Below are 19,758 nucleotides of genomic sequence, written 5' to 3'. Positions count from 1 at the left end.
GACAAAAACCCTGTTGAACTCAATGTAGGCTGCATTCATCAATCTACAGGCTACACTGGCCAGCAGGCAGGCAGCAACTGAGTAGGTATCAGAATCCTCCCTGGAAACACTCAAAGTCAGGTGGGTTTTGGCCAGTCCAGATGCTCCTGGCACAGCAGGGTCAATGCTGGGGCTGGGCACAGCGTGATGCTTCCCACTGCTGGTGCCACCACCTGCACTGCTGCCGTAGAGTAGGACCACTGCCTTGGCACTCAGAGTGACTTTGCCCTATCATCTGCTTCAGCAAAACCACACTCGACGCACCCGGTGATGGAGACTGGAGGTTTCAGGCCAGGCTGGAAGTGCTGCATCAGTTGAGTACCATACAGAAGCGAGCATGCTGCATATGGAGCAAACCAGGGCATCCGTCCTTCCAGGCATCGGCTGCATGCCTGGGGGCACAGGCAATCTGCCTGAAACAATAGAAAGAACAGATTCAAGCAAGCAGATGAATCATATCTTTTTAAGCAGGACTCAGGGGTTGCTTCATGATGAGGTTTTCAGCAAACAGCCCTACGCCGTGGGACTTTTCCTTTCCTGCTGGCCAGGCAGACTGTCCCCAGCTTGCTGAGCCTCACAGAGCAGCAAAACCTCAGCTTCCATCCTTGGTGCTGCAGGACAGAGCAGGGCTGCAGGCCAGCTCTTACTGAGTGATCTGGAAAGAGCACAAGTGAGGAAAACCCTGACCTAACCCATTCTGTTGTTCAGAGTATTGGGGCAGGAGTCAGCTGGGGTCCATCCTCCCTCATACCTGCAGCATGACTAAGAGTCATAATTAATTTTCTTGCTTGATCTTAGAGCAACAGACATGGTCATGCACATTAATATATATTTCTCCTAGATAAGAGGAGGCTAACATTTTATTCTTGCTTTAAGAAAAGTGTATACCCTCTACAAAAGCTCTGTGCATTAGCTCCTCTGGCTCTATGCAGCTGGTTTGGGATGAAACGCCTGCAGACTCTGGCTAGAGTAATACTAATAAAACAAGAATACAGGAATCTTTCAGCTGTCTCAGAAAATGTGTCCCGCAGCCAGAGGAAAAGCCACCACCTTCAGATGCTCCCCAGCAGGCATGCAGTGGTCTGCTCCTCCCATGCCTGCAGCACTGAGCGAGCTTTACCACGTCTACCCTGTCATCCAGGCAACGCTGTCTTTGCTGCTGAGGCTACAATTCTGGGCGAGGTGAGGACAAGGCGAGTTTCTCCGAGGGAAGAATGGAAAGTGTTTTGTGTCCCTGGATAGTCTCTGGAAGTGCGTGGGTGTTTCTGCATGCTTTGAGAGCCCGGCTCCACAAAGTACTTCGGCACATGTGTAACCAGAAGTGATGTCCAACAGGGTCCTGCAGAGGCAGACACTTTCAGCCTTCCAGCTCCAGCGCGATCCAGTTTTCCACAGTTTCAATTATATATTTTTCTGTTGTTGTTCAAGCCACCAAGATAGCCTTCATTCTGACAAGTGCCTGCTCATGTAGCAGTTGTATTCAACTCATTTTGAAGTATAGCACGTCCTACCCCTCATGAGGAAAAATATCCATAATACGAGGTAAGAGACCTTGCACTGCTGAACACTACCTGGTTATTGATGTGGGAAACGGAATTAATTCAATGCCAAAAAGTTGTGAGAAAGTTTGAGCAAAAGCAACATCAATTATAGGAACCGTCTCGTACCACAGCTATTTTACAGCAATTCCACTTTACATTCCTTGGCCAGCACAGCTTATTGAATAATTAAATAGCCAGATGACACACAATCAGATTAAAAAGCCTTGAATGTGAACGAATATCAGTTTCCCAATTCTGAAAGGAATTTAATCACGGAAACTTCTACCTACTGTCCAGTTTACTGTATTTTGGAGAGAGCTGAAGCAGTGATCCATGAGATCATCTTCACGGTGTTTTTTCCAGCACGGAAGGAAACCTGAGCTGTTGCCTCACAGGGGAACTTTGTCACAGGGCACAGCTCCTGAAGATTTGGGAGGAAAAACACCCTCTTCTCATCCCTGTGTAAAGTAGCTTTTTCTGACTGGGATTCACACGTCATTAAAACAGACACTTCATTAAAACAGACACTTCATTAAAATCGGAAACACATTTAAAACTGAAAGTGTGGGGATAACTCACTACAACTATACAGAGAAGAAATCAATTACAAGCATAGTAAAAGAAATATTTTTTCACCTGATAGTATCCAATATGCATTGCACTGTAAATAGTGTGTTGTATTGTATAAAGACACTGTGTTTCTCAGCATGTAAACCATTTAATTGCAACAATGACTCACATTTCAGTTGCAGAGCTAGACATGTATGTTTTCTGAATATGCCAAATAGGCAAGACACCAACCAGCCTTGGTGTATTTAGAAGAATATTCCTAAACCACATTTCAAAGTAAACAGGAAAGCTAAACTATTTGTTGAGGGGGTATTTTTGTTTGGGGTTTTTTTTTGTTTGTTTTATAAGCATCCTGATGTTTGCTTGCAGCCTTAATACATATTAAAATGAAAGTATATGAAAAAGTGTTAATGATTCATCTGTAGAATGAATTTACCCACCATCTGAAAAGATGCTGGAAATTTTGAAGAGTGTCAAAGTGTGACTTTGCTCACATATATTTTCCTTCTCCCATTTTTAAATCCAGAATGTGCCTAAAGAAGTGACAGATTTAATGAGACAAGTTTTAAACTGAAACCGGAGAAGATCCTCCCTATTGTACTGAAAACCATCATACAGAGGAGCTGTTCTGAGGCTGCTTGCGATCTGCAGTAACTCAAACTTTGCGTCAAGTGGGGTCCATGCAGATGAATAGTCTGCACAAAACATGGAAGAACTCCACTTCCTAGCCGAGTCAATAATCACTATCTGCAAAACTGCTGAACCAGGAAAGCTGAAACATTCCTTGCTAAATTTCCATTTTCTACATGTAGCGGACCATTCACTTTATTCACTCAGCTATACCATATCTGATAAACATACTTCGCCATCATACCATCTGGGACTTCTTTAAAGTACCTACAGAGTTAACGCCCAAACCCATGAACTGTAGAGGCAGAGCAAGGGAGATGGTGGGAAAAGGTTAGCGGGAAGAGGATCACCTCCTTACAGTAGCCCAGGCTTGTGCCAGATTAGTGACTGCACTACCATGGCCTGAATGTAAACAGAACAGAAATTTCCTGTCTTGGATTACATGGCAGGGGACGAAAGATTTGACGTGTGAATGAGGGGAGGATAAAAGGGTAAAGCCCCGAAGTACACACAACAGCAAGTCTGTGAGTGGCGAGCCCAAGTTCAAAATGCTCCTGGAGATCCACTTCCGATGAATTGCTTTAAAAAGACTGATCTGCACATTTATCGTAAGTACACCCTGGGATTGCCCCGTGAAACAAAAATACCTTGTCTTCCAGCCATCCCGGGGAATAAACACACTGGGCTTCAGACAGGCGTTAGCTGGTGATGGATCTGCGCCCACCTACCAGCTGTGTCTGTTTGCAGGGGATCTGCTCCTGCTTAACACAGTGCAGCGATGCTGCCGTTACACCCGGTGGGCCAGCAGAGCGGGTATGAGGCTGTCCTGCCTCCCCAGCACCCATCCCTGGCAGAGCAGTCTGCGTTGGGAGATCTGTTAGCCCAGCTGGTGCCTGTTAACCTGCTGCCCCAAACAGAGAGGCCGGGTAATCCTCGCAAGGAATCCTAACGTGCTTTGGGTAAGGCTGTTACAGCCAGCACCATCCAAAGCACCTGGCAGGAGGTCTGTGGAGATAACATCCAGGCTTTCTGGCTGAGAGATGGGCTCACAGAGAGGGACCAAAGGAGAGAAGGGAGGTCAACACCTCTCCACCAACTTTTCAGTGCAAGGAGGCAGGAGTGTGAGACGACCTGTTCAAATCCCAGCTGCATGATATGTGGGAATCACCGCTAGAGACAGCACCTACGTTCACCGGGCTGGACTGCACAATACTGCGAGGATCTTCATCGCTGGGGTCTTGTCTGCAGCCTGCTCGTAGGCTTGCGGCTGTCAGATCCCACTTTAAATCTGCGTTTCTTTCTCACTTTGTAGATGCAGCATCTGTCTCGCTTGTTATATTGGGGGTGGGAGGGAGATGTGTAATTAAGTGCAAATAGGGTTCTCATGATGCAATACAGACTCATATAATACTTCCCAGGTGCCACTGTCTCAAACAGCTTGGCAGGAGTTTCCCAGTTGCGAGGCTAGGAGTTAAGAATAGCAGTAAACTTGTGTGGTCCTGCAGAAGCTCTCCTTACGTGCGCTGCTCCGACCCTGCCTCTGGGAACAGCTGTGCAAGTCCACACTCGTGGCTGGGCTGGTATTTTGAAGGGAAGCTTGGGTTAGTTTTTGTCTTTCCCCCCCTCTTCCTTAAAGACAGCCTTCACTTAAAACTAAGTTCTCTAAGTTTATCAGAGGGCGATAGTGCTGTCAAAGCCACTGCAAGCAGCTGGTTTGTGTTGTGTTCAAGAGACACAGCGTAGGACTAAAAAAAACCCCGTAAGTAATCGCTGCAGAAATCAAGTGTGGAGGAATACTGTAAATTGCATCAAGATATAGGATGGCCACTTAAGAGCAGCTAACTGGTTTGCCAGTTGTGCTGGAAGATGGAGAATGAACTGTCATCAGGGTTGTGAGATGAGGGATGTGGCTTCTGAGTATGCAAAGAGATCAAGAACAGGCAATGCTGCAATTTCCATCTCTCCCAGCCCTGACATTTCCTTTCTGCCATGACTGTATTGGGTAGGAAGGACTTATTTTTCTAGCAAATGCTCAGCTGATGAATTCCAGCTGCTTACCACAATTTTTGCCTGGACCCCAAAAGTATTTTAGCTTTTGGCAAAGGAAATTGGGATAGGTGTTATTTTAATAGGTAAAAGCACAAGGCAGTAATTTCCCTCCAAAATGATTGCTCATCCCAGACTAAGTTCTTGCTACTGCTGCTCCTGGCTCAGCCTTGGCAGGTGGCTCAATAAACTGATAATATGCTGCACAATCTGACAAGGAGCTTTATCAGTCAAAACAAGCCCTGATGTTCAGCTCAACAGGAAAGTTCAATCACTCTTCTCTAGTGGAATCAGTCTACACGTAGTGCTTTCATCCCAAGATAATGTTAGACTGCAGATTTGGATCTTTTCTCACTGCTCCAGGGCTATTTATATCTTTGTACCTTGAGGGTTTACTAATTAGCAGCCTTCTTCCACACCCTTTGATATCATTAAAGTAATCTCAGTGTAAGCGACTACTTTCTGATGCTATCTCTGAGGGAGTGGAAAACAGCTGGAATCATTCAGAATATGAGAGTTTGAGTACTTCTCCAACAGCGGTGATTGAAAGATGGCAATAGTTCTGCTTACGCAGGCAAAGCACCCTGGCTTCTTCGGGATGGTTGTGGCCAACGGGGTATGAGAGACATTTACTGTCAGCTGAGCCCAGAATCAGTAGATAGCAGGGGTTAGTTGGGGCTTTTTCTTGTCATTGCAAGCATCATATTATCAGGCAAGCACCTTTCAATTGTGTTTTGCTGCCCCACTTGCCCGCCACCCTATTTGCCTCGTCCTGTTCGGCACACGGGGTCTCACAGAGTCAAAAGACACTTGGCACATTCGGGGCAAAGTAACAACAAAGCCAGGGGACCCGAATACGAGGGCTTTATGAGGACTCTAAGAAAGCAGCTGAGAGCTCTGTACCGCCTGCCTGGAATTACTCAGCTTTTCCCACGTTTTGCAAACCCTCTGGTTCCTGGTTTCTCACACAGGAGACCTGGGATAATTTGTTTGGAAGATGAATTTAACACTGCTGAAAACTCTTCTCAGGTAGTTTCTAATACTAAGATGGGTGAGGTTTGTTTGCACCATAATTGCATTCCCCACCCCCCACCTTACTCGCTTGCTGCTCCACAACACGAGTTAATTCAAAGGCCTGTCATTAACTTCGCAACTCATTCTGCAAAGTTCAAAACTGGAGATGGGACAAAGTTTCCTCCATGTAAAGAATGCACTTCAGATCAGAACAACTCCGATGTGAGCCAATGGCAGCTCCTGCTCAAAAGATGAGCCCTCGTAGGAAAACATGCCGTTTCCAACAGTCACTTTGATACCTGTCATTAATTGCCTGCTCTTGCTTGTATGGTCTCACAGCAGCCTCTTGCCCTTTGCTCCTTTTTGTTCTTGCTCCTGTTTGAGCACTTCATTTTGTTGCCAGTCTCTTGCTCCCCTTCAGGACCATCTCAGAGAGATAATAAAATGCTCGTGCAGATAGAAAGAACCAGATACAAACAGCTATGCGAGTGTATTTATGTTTATAGCGTGAAGCCAGAGAACAGGCTGTCCTGGGTTCTGGTTTCCAACTGCAGCATAAATCCATCAGCGAATATGTTACAACCCCAGAGAAGAAAGCAGAAACTTACCTGCAGACACTGCAGGACATCCACCAGAGCCATGTCTCACATGTCTCCCTGTTCCTTAATCTTCCAGAAGTGCAAAAGATGGAGGCTTTTACTCTGAATTAAATGAGCTGTCATTTTGTTTTGTTGGTGGGGACTGCAGAAAGGACTCAGGGACGCAAAATCAGATAAGGAGCATTAAATACCTAGTTACCTGCTTGAGGTCTTCCTCAGCTGAGGAAGCACTGGGACACCTTGAAGCAGTGTCCTGGGCCACGTGCTGTGCTTGCTGTCCCTCATCCACCTGCCCAGCTGGCGTTACCAGGACCCTGGGCTCCCTTCCTCAAAGCAGCTATTAATTGAATATCATCCTCTCTCAGCCACTCTGGCAGAAGCATCTAAATACTGAACACAGAACAAACTTCTTCACCAAGCTTGATGCACATCGCATTTACTGAACTATAGCCCTATCGCGGGCTGATAACAATTCCCTCCGCCAGATAGCAGTCGGCAAAGGGAAAGCTGGCACAGGTGGCTTCTCAGAACAAAGGAAAAGACATAATAAGATATTTTTTGTCTTACTTCCTTTGGATGTTCGGTACACAGGGCCATGCTAAGTACAAACCAGATAACAAGCTAAGAGGATTGTTTTGGCTGACTCGGAGTCCATCTCTGTTCTGGTGGAAAGACATGACAGCAACATATGCAAGAAAGGCTGGCTAAACTGAAGCCTTAATGTGAGATGGTCACATCTCAATAGTCTTTGAGATAAACGGCCTTTTCTTGTCTACCATATGGATTCGCTTCCCATATAGCAAGAGAATCATAACATTGGCTGAAGGAGAGGTGTTATCCAACTGCACTTACTGTGCCAAGCTGGGAGAGGAGAGAAAACTTGGAGGACAGAGAGAGACCGTCTCTGGAGAAGCCATTCTGCTGAGGGGAATGGAGAGGTGAAATTGGTGCAAGAAGTAATGAGCAGCACAGGAGGCTCAAGAGAGCCTGCCCAAGCAGTTAGGCTGAAAGACAATTAGTCTGGATGAGAAGTGACCACCTCCCTGACATTCTTCACTCTCTTAATTGGGCTTGCACAACACCCTCACCGTTCAGTGTGCCTCAGGCCAAGCACATGCTCACGTAGCTGGTTCAGGGTCTTGGTTTGAGAGCAGGTTATCTAGTCACGACTGACATCAGTGGGAGTTTTGCTGAGGATATAATTGGGATCTCAGTGATGCTCTTGAGAAGAGCTAGAAGCAAAGCATGAATGGGGTCTACTCCAGCTTTATGCTTACACTGTGAGCACAGTCTTACTACTAAGTCAGGAGCTGCAAACACCATCTTTCACCCTAGAAATATTTTGTAACTTAACATATGAGTTGTCAAAGTTAAAGAGATATGAAATTAATATTAAAAGCCAAAGCAAATGCACTCAATGACAAGGCAAGTCCATGCTTCAAGTCGTCTTTGGTTTTATAACCCAATTTAGCCCAGGTCTATTAAGAGCTTTTCCTGGTGAAAGGGTGAAAGTATTTTCTCTGCTATAATCATATCAGCCTGTATTCTGGGTTAATGGAGATGAATATTACTGCCAGATTTTGTTCTTCCCTGCATGTAATCTAATGCCAGATGGTTCTGAATGGGTATTAAATCCCCCATGTGCATGACCTCCCCAAGGTTTTTATCATTAGAACCTTAAAATAATTCAAGGAAAGCTTTCCCAAAGCCTGATCATAAACCTCCTAATGAGGGACTGAAGTCACAAAGAAAATCCTCTTGTTAATTCCCGTTTGGTGCTTCCCCCCCCCCCCCCCCCCCCCGTCTTTTATGACAAATAAGCAAGAACTCACAGCAACAGAGATGCTTTTAAACTGCTTTAGTGGAAAACACATTTAAAAAATGAGCATTCAGGTTACCAGTTCAGGTTACTAGCAGGGTCCGGAGATGTAGAAACAGATCAGCCATCTTCAGCCTCTAACACAAGGCCCAGTAACATCACCACCTCTCAAGACAAGTAGAAGTTATTCTGCCAGCAAGTGATTGTTTTATTCACAGTGTAATCTCACACCTGCTGTCAGAATAAATATGATCCAATATTGGACAAGTGGCTGAAATGGGAACTTATGCATAAGCACAAGGACTTACATGAACACCGTCTTTACAGTAATTGGAGATCAGCAAGAGCAACTAAATTCCCAAATATTTTACTAAGAATTTTCTGCCCCTCATTTTTCTCAAGTGGAGCATACGTTTTAATAATTTTGTGTTTGTTTTTCTACTTGCACCATGCCTTACTTGCTACCTTTTACATAAGATATATGACAAAATTGTTCATCACCTCATGGGTTTTCTGTACTTCTTGTTATTGGGTCACCCAAAAGCAACATAAGTATTCCTGCAGCTAAACCACATGTTGTGACAATAGGGAGGGGTAAGAAATAATCAGAATAAAGTAAAAAAGTCCTATTGATATTGGGGAGTCCAAGCTATTCACAACACTTGTTTCCCAGAGGCCTTTACGCTGTGCATGCAAAACTCAACTCTTGTATCTATTGCAACCGGGAATATGCAACATCTGCAAAACCCAATCCTCAATCCTTGCCCAAAACCACAGAAGAACTCATCTTAAAAGAGTTTGATTTGGGTGACTGAGGAAACTAAATCCAGTTCATCAGGACAGCATTCAAATGCATGAGAGCTTAGTCATGGGACCATCCTGTCTGAAGTCCCAGGCTTGCCTCCCATCATGTAGGAAGAGAAATCTGACAGATAAAAATTCGTCTTCCAGGATCTTGGCAGAGGAGCAGAGCCACCCAGGGTGGCAGGAAATCTATACATATAAATAAACTACCAAAAAACCACAAAGCCTGTCTCAATACCCAGTTGTACCCTGTCACATCACTAAGGATTGTATCATTGTGCAGCAAGTAATTTCCCCAAACCAGGGACAGTCTCTCACACTTAGCATCATATCTGCAGCCACACAGACAGCGTACATACAGGTGCCTGCGCCATACACTGGCAGAGGTGCAGATGGTCTCTGCAAAGTTTAGGGAGAGACAGGGACCTTTCACCAGAGCTCAGAGCTGAACCAGGAACACTGAGCTCCAACCAGGCACTGGAGAAAACAACATCCTCACAGACAACAAGTCAATTCACCAAACTTGTGAAACTAAGTGTTCCCCTTCTTACCTGCAACCTCAGATTTCCTGCTCTCATCCCAACTTCATCTCTTATCCAAACTCCTTTTCTTAACCCAGTTCTATCATCACATTATATTCACTACTCATGTCCTCGTGGACCTCCACACCCTGTCTCCAACCTTCTCTCCTGCTTACTGCTCTCTTTATTTCCACATGTTCCTTATCAGCCTCATTAGCAGCTCATTAGCTCCCAGCATCTCCTTGACTCCCTTGCTGGAACTTAAGCCCCTTTTACGCTGCTCTGCTCCCTGCTCACCCACCCCTCATTCTCCCTCTACTCACACCCTGCCCTGTGTGTCTTGTGAGGGCAATGTGATGCCAGTCACCCCCACCCAGAGTGGCCATCTGACCTGCAGGAGGTATCTGGACAAGTAAATTTTTTCTGTGGTGGAATACTGGCAAAGGCTTAGGGCCAAAGCCCTTTTTGAAATCAGGAGACATCAGAACCGGCAATGGAGCATAACCAAACTCAGCAATGGAGTACAGAACTTGCCCCCATCGCCACTTCATGCCATTTTTCTTCCTAGCACCCTGGCTGTGCCCCAGCACCAGCAGCGTGGGCTGCTTAGGACCAGCACAGAAAAGACAAAACGTAATACAGAAGAATCTAATGACACTGTGCAGAGTTTGTCATCCTGCAGCCAGTGAAATCCTGCCCCGAGTGTAGTGTTTTACAGCTGCATGCAAGTTATTTGTTATCCCAGGCCAAAAAAAAAAAAAAAGTTGATGGTTTCTGTCCATTCCTTAGATGCCATGTTTAAAATGAACAAAGGAGCAATGCTGCCACCAGCCCTCACCAGAGAGTGACCAGCTGGGTCAGGGAGGACAGGCTGATCTTTCTGAGTAAACTTCCCGTTGGGCTGGGGCTCGGGATGGGGTACAGGCTGGGGTACGGGCTGCGGGGCCCCGGGATGCTCCATCTCCGGGGACAAGGAGCATTCCTGGCACGTCGGCCTGGCACCTCCACCGCACCCGGCGCAAGGAGGGGGGCAGCGGGGGTGAGATGCTTTGCTCCGCGGCACTTTTGAGACAAAGTGATTTTACTAAAAAAGGAACTTGGAGCACTTCATCGAGAGCTGCAGAAGCTGTGCCGCCTCCGTCTGCATCCCTACCGCAGTCCCTGGCGCCCGGGAGGAGGAGGAGGAGGCGGCAGCCGGAGGAAAATGGCAAGAGGCGCCCTGCTCTGCAATAGCGGCTCGGCGGGCTCGGGGCCAGCCGCAAGCGACCCTGGGGATGTTGGGCAGCCCACAGCAGGGCTGGGAGAAGCAAACGGGAGGCTAAACCCAGGGTTCGGTGTCTGGTCCCACCAAGGAGCAGCAGGAAACTGCTCCCTCTGCTTTGTTCCCCTTCCCCCGCTCGCTGCCTGTTCCTTGGGGTATGAACTGTCTCCTGCTACGTGGCTGTGACCCACCCGTGCCGTGGGACCCTGCGATTGCCAGGGCTGCCCCACCACGCGGGTACTGCTGCGGGTGACAGCACTTGAAAATGGAGTTCTGGCTACATGGAAAAGATTAGTAAATGATAACATTTCCCTTTATAGCTGTGCTGCAGATGGCGTTTCCAGATCGCCATAAAAAATGCTTTCTTTTTCTTCCCATCCCTCAGTGCAACTTGACAAGGTTCGTGTTTTTTTTCTTAATATGCAGGTTTATTTTATGTCACTGAGCACTGGCAAGGACAGAGAGGCTTTTAAGTTGCAGTAATCTGAATTCTAGAAATAACAAGCTACAAAGGTCCTTGATTAAATGTGGAGCGCCCAATATCTGCAACAACAAGTACTCTGTGTTCTTTAAAAGATCGTTTGGATAATGGTGACATAACTTGAGTGCCCGGTCACGGTCCAATTTAATCAGCAAATATGCCTCTGGAGCAGAACCATCTAACTTAGGAAAAGAAACAGAAGTACAGTCACCACCAGTAGGAGAAATCAATGCATTCCACTTAGACAAAGATTAATTATTATGAATCACTCCAAAAATACGTTTGCCCCAAGTGGGAGTACACGCTTTTCTATTCATCAAGTTGCTTTCAAATAACCATTAAACATCTGAAGACAGAAGAAAATTTTGTTCACCCAAAATAAACACTGCTAAAAATCACAAAATAAGGATCACCTATTTTTTAACACCTGGAGTACTTTGACCAAGAGTAGTAGTTGCCTGCAAGTGGGACAGGCAGAACATCTGCTAGAGGAATGTGTATAGGTGCAGACGACTCTGCTAATTCCAGTACAATTTTGCATGTTAGAATTTTCCTGTCAGTGTTGATTTTCCATATAATTTTTATCTAAAGTTGTCTGAATTAAATTTATATTTGCTACTATTTTTGTCCTGTTAAGGGCCTCAGCTGTAGTCCAATGGCATCTCAAAGGGCCATGAAGCAGATTTAATGCCAAAAGCCATCTTGGCTGTATGTTTTTGGGAAAAATGAACATGGCCATTTCAAGAGAGGTGTGAGTAGCTGTCTTAGTAATGTCTCCCTTTGCACAGGGGTTCTCCTATTAAAAATGCTTCAGAACGATGATTTTTTTTTGTTTGTTTTGGTGGGAGAAGTACATGCTGAATCAGACTGGTTTATTAACAGCAGGCTTGGCTCCCCTGCATTAGCAGTCACTTCTGTTTGATTTTCTATTTGTCTCTGGGTAGACCCTGGTAGACACATCCTGGTGGCAATGCTCTGGTAGGGCACTACTTTGAGTGAGGCAATGGGCAAGAACAAGAACTTAGTCAAAATAAAACGACTTTTTCATTTACAAGGAAAAAGAAAGTGCAAAATTAAAGGACAATAGGAAGCAACTATGTTACCGACCAGAAATTTGTTTATTAAATTTGTGTATATAGAAAGTTTCCCTGTGAAACATTCACTCCATATTCATGGCTCAGTGCTCCTGGTGGGATTGGAATAAGACACTTCTTTCCATTTGCTTTACAGGGCCAGGGTGAGGCACAAAGCAGGCAAATATCTTCTATCATTTAATCAGCAGAACCCTAGATGTCGCTGAGGTTGACTTCACAGCTACCTTTATCTGAGAGACTAAGAGATGGCCTCCTAGATACAACATTCTTAGCAGTCTTCCTTTTCTCCAGTTATTAAACGACTCCTAATTTAAGGCTCAGTCCTCATCCAGTCCAAGCAGTGCTGATAGGCAGTGCTTCCACCGACACTTTTTCCATTACAAAATAATGTTCTACACAAACATACTTTGTTTGACACCAATAAATCAGAGCAGCTCTTTTAATCATACCCAAGACTAAACTAGGACATTTTTTTTTTAATGTTATAAAATTTGGTGACTTTTCAAAGAAAACTTTTTTTTTTTTTTTAAGTGGCACAGTCAAGCACTCCCTGTTCCTGGCAGCAGCTCAGAAGCGCTCTGAGAAATGCATCTCTTGTGGCAGTTCTGACCCACATGGAATCAAGAAACCTTGGAAATCTCATGGGAGATGGATTTTTGTGAGTTTTCCAATTTAAACAGGTGGAGATAAACCAAGATAAGCGTCTGAGACAGATCTGCAACATGTGGAAGGTTCATCTATAACTAGAACTATCTGCATTCATTTTTATGGCCTTATCCTTTCCTTGAAATATACCTACAGGCACTTGATTAATGGTGGAGAGAGTTATGTAAATGAATGAATGGGGAAAATAAATGTAGTAGAAAGAAGCCTTCATTCTTAACTCTGACAAATGCTAGCTTTCCAAAGGAGAGACTATTTTAATTGGCCAGCTGGTGCCTCGGGATGGGTTTGAAATGACAAGGAGAGGATCTTCAAAAGCCCAGCAATTCTGATGCTTTTCCCAGACAGCAGCAATGATAAGAAAAAATAACATAATGCTTGTTTCTGTTACTTAGATATTTCAAGTGTGTTGCTTCAAATTAGCATTTAAGTTCTTCTGCCATGTTCACATGGCAAAAAGAGAAATAGATGTCTTTAACTTCAGAACAGCTTTCTCAAGTCACACCACAGTTCATTTTATGACTCCAAAACACTCCGTGTTTCTTTTACTCCATTTCTTCGTTACCACCTCAACTTTAGCAAGTGTTGCTAAGTAACATTCTACAGGCCCTTATAATTTTGCTACATGACTGCACTATAACCACGCGTTAATACTTCACAAAAGCAGTAACTACCAGCAATAACCACTATATTACTTTTTAAGGGAAACCACAGAACTTTCTCATTATGGTTGTATACGCTTCCGAATTTTGCACCAGTCACCAGGGTAATTCACCATTACTGGAGGCTGAGATGAATAAATTCCCTGGTGTATTTACAGAATTATTGACACTTCTTTCACGTAATAGAAGTGTGCAATGAGTTTAGCTGCGACTCATTTCCCTTGCTTATTAAATAGGGAGACAGGCTGGCGCTGCCACTGGGTGAGTACTTGTTTGTTGTGCGCTCCCCCAGTCCCGGTGCGGGCAGCACTGGGCACCTGCCGAGTCAGCAGTGTGGTGCTGGGCGAGCATCGGTCGGCTGGGTCATAGGCAGCGGTGTGACAGCGGGATGACTGGGACATGGTGGAGACCTCTGGTTAGTTATATGGGCTCTTGTAAACTGCTTCTCCACGTATGATGCCAAGATGTCACCACACAGAGTGGCCGGGAAGACGACAACCTTGGGAGGATGAGCCCCTCAGTGCTTCGGTTGTGGTCAGCCCCTTGACTGTTGATGGAAAAGGGTGAGAACTTGATATCCTAGAAGGCTCAACAGCAATAGGAGGCCACTTACTTGAAGGCAGGTGGCACAAAAGGACATACACCAAGAAATATTTCAGCTTAACTTCTGCGTGAAATAATTCACTGGTCTTAACCAGCAAGGACAGAATCCATGTCTTAAACAAGAGGTGATGATGATGCTGGAGTGGGATAAAGCAAGATGCTTATGAGCTGGGTCCCAACACACACAGAGTTCAGAGGGAGTTTTCCGTCCGCATAAAATTTGAGAAGTCAGACATATAATTACTGTGAAAAAAAGAACCATTTTTCATCCTTTTCAGTCTGTGGTAAAAGAAGTTAAAGGAAAAACAAATACCTTTAATAATTTCAAAATGTTGCACTTTGTCATCAATCTCAATTTGCTGTAACGAGCCTTGCAGGAAGTTCAAAAGCTGCAGTGGGACGAAAACGGGCTTCAGGGATGTAGGGCATTCCAGAAACGTGGTTCAAATTGTGCCAGATAATGTCTCAGCTTTAGCAATATTTTACTATTAACCTTATTCTAAAGTGGAGACATATGCATGCATGAGCACATGTACATCTGTACATACACATATACATATAGAGCACACGTCTGTGGATGCTGCTGCATGTTCATACACACGCACAAATGTATCTGATGTCAAAGGGAACAGGGTCCTTCAACCGCTCTATGAAGGTTTAATTTCGTATCTACTGTTATTCCTGTTTTGCTGGGTTGAAGGCCTAGTATTTACATGTTTCGGTATAACATTCCCTCTCTCTCAAGGAACAGACTGGTTTGCCATGTTCAATAAAGTAATGAAACATAGAATGAATCTTTCTAGTGGAATAACTCCATGAAGCCATGTTCTGTCTTATCCTCACTCTGTGCTGCAATTTCTTTAAATGTATCTTTGTAGCAACCAAACTAGCCATAAATTAGTCATGATGATATTACAGCTGAATTTAATTTCAAAGTCTCTCAGCAAGTTGTTAAGGGTTTCTTGCCTAGGTCACTCCTGAGGAAATTTGAAAACTCTGGTATGATTTATGAATATTGCTATATTGCTAGTATACAAAAGGCTATGGGGAATACAAGCACATAAACGTCTGTTTAATTCCGTTCCAATAAAAATTTCATTTCTTATAGCAAAATAAACATGTAAATCAATGTTTAATGATTCTGTTGTTTTATTACGTAACTTATAATTTGTCTTTAAACATCCAGGCCAAGTAAAACCTAAGACCCTGCTCACTTTTGTTGAAACATAATGATTTAGCAATTAGACCTGTTCTGCAGAGGTTGCTTCCCTGAATGGCATTCATAATGCAATGTAAGAGCAGAAGGCCCAGGAAACAAAAGGCCTTGTTTCCCCTTTCCCCCATGTACAAATACATTAGCCCCATTATTAGCCATTTTTCAATCTAAACTTCCCCCACCCCCCCCACCCCCCTGAAATTTACTCAACTGTCAAGGGATAATCTATTTTCTAAACTTGCTATACCATCAGTGTTCAATTTCAGGGATGCTTTTACCTTGAAACTTGTACAAGTTGCATGGACATAAACTCCTTCTGTTCCTCATCATGTAACCTATTCCTAATAATAATAATCAGTATTAATTCCTTTTTAATGGAATGGCAAATGGCCACTAGTGAGGAGAAGAGGTCAAAAGAATTGAATTTTGGCCCTTTTTTTGCCAAATTATAAGCTCATCACAACTCTAGACTCATACTAACCACCTGCTGAAGATCCAGCTCTGCTTTAAGAGACTGAAGTCCGTGGGACTTGCACAAGTAGGAACATGGTGACATTTTGCAGGATCTGGCCATTGCAGTTAGTAAGCACCACGTCCTCCTGGCTTTTGGAATGCTGTGCAATCAAAAACCTCCCTCGCACTGGTGAATGAGTAACCTCCTAAGTCAGTATCATTTCTAATTTATCAAAGGTCCACATACATTAGTTTCTTAGCAATACTGCACACATTTCTTGATCAGTGGGAGGCAGTAATCCCAAAGCTTAAATAGGTTTTCTCTTGAACATATTGTTGACCTTAGGTAAGTCACTTAATCTTTCTTTCTTTCTCTGTTTTTCTGTCCATAGAATTATGATAATATTAGCTTACATCACCTGCTGAATAGCAGTATTCAACACAAATAGCTGATATGAGATTAATATTTCTGAAGTACTCTGTTGCTGAAAAATGCTGTCAGTCCAAAGTGTATGCTACTATAATTATGGTATACAATAGAAATCAGGAAGCTAGGCGTATATTCTTGTGCCAACCTTTATCTCTGCTATCTGACTTCACATGTACATGTCCAATGGAAAAGGGATTTGAAAATTAAAGTGTCCTTGAAACTAAACTAGAAACTTTCAACCAATGGGGAATGTCTATCAATGCCTGTCTGGGGCTACTACCAGTTTCTTCCAGCTGGCTTTGTCTGATTTTGTTGCTGCATGTGCCAAAATCCACCATTCTGACTAGTAAAGAGTGGAGGGACAGCTTTGAGAAAAAGATTGTGGCAGGTCAGAGTATGGGGGGGTTTGCAGAGACCCTCCAGGGTTTTGGCTCACCACGTCTGCCACAGCCACACACCTGATGATGGTAGAGCAAGAGGTGACAACAGTCCTTCCATCTCCACACACCCGTCATCCTGTGCCTGACAAGGGGACCCAATGACCCGTGCTGCAGCTCCCTTGCTAATGAATTAAAATACATAACTATTCTATTTGGCTTGAAATTCCCAAAAAAAGGAGTGACTGTCCTATTTTCTTCCATCCTCAGGCAAAATATTAATCTGATTTTTGGAGGTGAGCACTACATACCTCATGTCAAATACTTGTAGAAATCTTCATGCAGATCTTCTGCCACAGCGCAGGAGGAGCAAGGAGCTTTCCAATACTCCTAAAAGAGGAGAAAAGTATTTTTTCTTTGAAACTCTGAAGTTTAAAGAAGCAGCAGAGCCAAAAATTTAGAATGAATGAGATTGCACTTACCCTAAATACCTGCTGCCTTGAATGTCCTCCCTCGCTCTTCTGTGTCTGCTTAGCAGTAACTTTCTCCCACCTGGAAAATGCCCTGAACATTCTGGGCACTCTCAGGAACAAGGAGTGGCCCATGTGCCATTCAGTCACAGCAGGTCCAAGGCACTTCTGAAAAGCAAGTCATTTTAATCGTTTCACTGTTGGGTACAAAGTGGAACAGTAGGTGAAGCAGGTTGGGTTGTTTGGGTTTTTTTATTCCCAGCTCAACATTTCCCCAGGGAATTCCTCCAGATTTCTCAGCATCCCCACAAGCAATGTCATGGTGCAGCTGTACTGTGTTATACCAACCAACCATGTCCCCACTGCCCTCTAGGTTTGTACACCTTCGAGTAGAGAACAGCATTACACAGCTGCTTTGACTAAAGTGTGGGTCAATTTGATTGCATGCTATTTTATTATGTAGATGAAAAAACACGGGCTGTTTGCTTTCTATAAAATGAATGAGGAAAAAAAACCCAGAACAACAGCCTGGAGATAAAAAGCCCTAAAGTTCCAGAAAATGTCAACTCCAAGAAATGCGGTGGGTGTAAAAACCACAAATTAAGCTTCACATTCATATATAGCATCTATGTTTGTTCTGAACAATGCTCAATGGTGAGAGCAGGGAACCCCGTGAGCACTGCCTCCCACTGCGGACATGCCTCCCATTCCCAGGGATGGGCAAGAGCCACCCCTTCCCACAGACATCCCTGCAAAGCCACTGTCCACTCTGCGTGGCACTGGGGAGGAGGCTTACTTCCTCTTTGCAAAGCCCTTTCCAGCAGGATGGAGGTGGGCTTTGCTCTGGATACCCCTCTAGGCAGCTTGTGAACAGGTACCAGACCGGATCATTGGGTGTTGGTGTTACCTGTTGCACTGCAGAAATTAGTGGGGAGCTGCAGGAGCCACTGCCTTGCTCCAGATCTAGTCGAGGACTGGGGTGGGCTCATTAGCCTGAGCCCAGACTACATGGCATTCACCCAAGACAAGGGGTGAGAAAATAATTAGTCTTTGTTAATCTATAATATGTCAGAAGAGAACAGGAAATGTCAGCTACGTTGCTAATATTTGCATAACACCGTTCATTAAAAACCTACTGAAGTTTGACTCAATTTCCACATTAAAAAAGAAATCAAATTAGAGATTTTTTTCAGTCAACCTTCTTCAAAATTTGACCAACACAGATTTATCTTTTTTTCTTTTTTTTGAGGAAAAAGACTTTTGACAACTTAGGGAAAAAATAAAAAAATTATTTAGAGTGAACATCCTCAGCTGTGCAAGATCTCCGTAGCAGCCAAGGTATTACAGAGGTTATAATGCACCGAGTGCTTTAGGGGGAGGAAATGCTTTTGAACAGGCTGTTTTGAAACATACGGTCAAAGCATTAGAAACTAGTTTAAAAGAAAGGCTTTATAAATATTTGGGTTTATGAGTCGGTGTAAGACTTCAATGAATCAGTGAGTGGAAATGAAAATCATTACATAAACCTAATTTTCCTATGTCCTATGTTGTTTTGGAAGTCAAACTCGATACTATTACATCTTGCAGAGATGACAACCATGTATTAGGACTTAAAATCTTCAATCCTTTCAGAAGACATTATAAAACTCACTTGCACCATGGTATTTGAGAAAACTAAACACTCGCCCACCTTCACGACTTTCTCAGAGAGGCTGCATGGCAAGTGCACTTAAATCTTTCAGCTGAGATGCAAGCAGTTAGAAACAGCTACTGAATTGCTGGCAACGTGAGCTAGTGTTGAACTAATATGAACTTCATGCAAATTTTTGTGTTTGCTAGAATTGCCGGTTGGGGCGAACTTGTAGTAACAGGCTTGTCGGAGATCTGCCAGGGGAGTCTCTCTGGCAGGCTGTGAGCTGCAGCTGGAGCCGCCTTTTCTTGAGTTTGCTCTGAAGTCAGGACATGCTTGCGCAGCTCAGCTATAAACTTTCAGCTGGAGAGGAGACAGAGAGGAACCCAACAGCCCTGAAGCAGCTGAATGTCAGGCTAATCCCAGAGCAAAGTCAAACCTTCAGTGAAACTGCGAAAGTGAAAAGTTTATGGAGGTTCAGACTGGGTCTAAGCTCATCTCGTCCAGGCTGAGGAAGGTGTAGACTCAGGAGAGAAGAAAGCACGCAGTTTCTGCTTGTTTTAACAACCATCTGGGCTGCTTGTAGTCAGAAAGACATCTCCACCCCTAGATAAGAAGATCCACCACCTCCACAGAGCCACACACGTGGAGCTCCGCTCCCACCAGACAGCAGCTGAGTCCATCCCTCCATCCCTGCCTGCTTGACCACCATCACAGCAGTGAGGCAAGTTTTACAGGGAGGAATAACACCTTAAACCCTTTAAAAAATGAAGAAAAAACAACTGGACAAGCTTCATCAGCTACACAACTGAGTCCAACAAAGCACACCGCAGTC

At 44.3% G+C, this 19,758-nt stretch overlaps 1 long non-coding RNA gene across 1 annotated transcript; it reads right to left on the bottom strand.

The window, feature by feature from the left end:
* Positions 1-12,406: 12,406 nt before the first annotated feature.
* LOC114013446 (uncharacterized) lies at positions 12,407-17,685 on the bottom strand. The gene is made up of 3 exons (XR_003556405.2): positions 17,306-17,685; positions 17,135-17,213; positions 12,407-14,590 (listed from the first exon to the last, which is right to left on the bottom strand). It is a non-coding gene; the product is annotated as an uncharacterized LOC114013446 (long non-coding RNA).
* Between the last annotated feature and the right edge of the window lie 2,073 nt (positions 17,686-19,758).

Source organism: Falco peregrinus, chromosome 5 (assembly GCF_023634155.1).
Source record: "Falco peregrinus isolate bFalPer1 chromosome 5, bFalPer1.pri, whole genome shotgun sequence".
NCBI classification, from domain to species: Eukaryota; Metazoa; Chordata; class Aves; order Falconiformes; family Falconidae; genus Falco; species Falco peregrinus.
This window is presented reverse-complemented; position numbering and strand designations above follow the sequence as displayed.